Raw genomic sequence first — 485 nt, forward strand, 5'->3', positions numbered from 1 at the left:
CAAACTTCCATCTCTGATTTCTCTCTTAATAGGAATCTAGAGTGGAATTGAGTGGCATAGGAGTGATGTACATCACTTCACCTTTCGAATGGTGCCTGGATCGTGCATTTTAGTTAACATTTGAATCTTTGCATTTTTGAACTCTCACCGGAGCTTGCCGGAGAAGACGGTGGTGCTGGACACCGTCTGGTCTCCAGATCAGATCTGGACCGTTCCTTTCCATTGCCAGATCTAATCTTTGCAGTCCATTATTATGACTTTTGATTAAACCGCGTGTGGATGCATTGACTTGGATGTATTGTGGAAACGCGTTGAGGGCCATGTGATGTGCCAGCTCAATTTGTGAGCCACCATCCAACGCCTCTCCTTTTTTCTAATTTTCATTTTCTAATTTTATTTTCTATTTCATTTTTAAATTCCATTTTATTTCTAAAATGCATATCTCTTTTATTATTGGTCCAAAAATTATGGGACCAATTGCATTA

The sequence above is a fragment of the Lathyrus oleraceus genome, chromosome 6 (genome assembly GCF_024323335.1).
Source record: "Lathyrus oleraceus cultivar Zhongwan6 chromosome 6, CAAS_Psat_ZW6_1.0, whole genome shotgun sequence".
Lineage (NCBI taxonomy): Eukaryota > Viridiplantae > Streptophyta > Magnoliopsida > Fabales > Fabaceae > Lathyrus > Lathyrus oleraceus.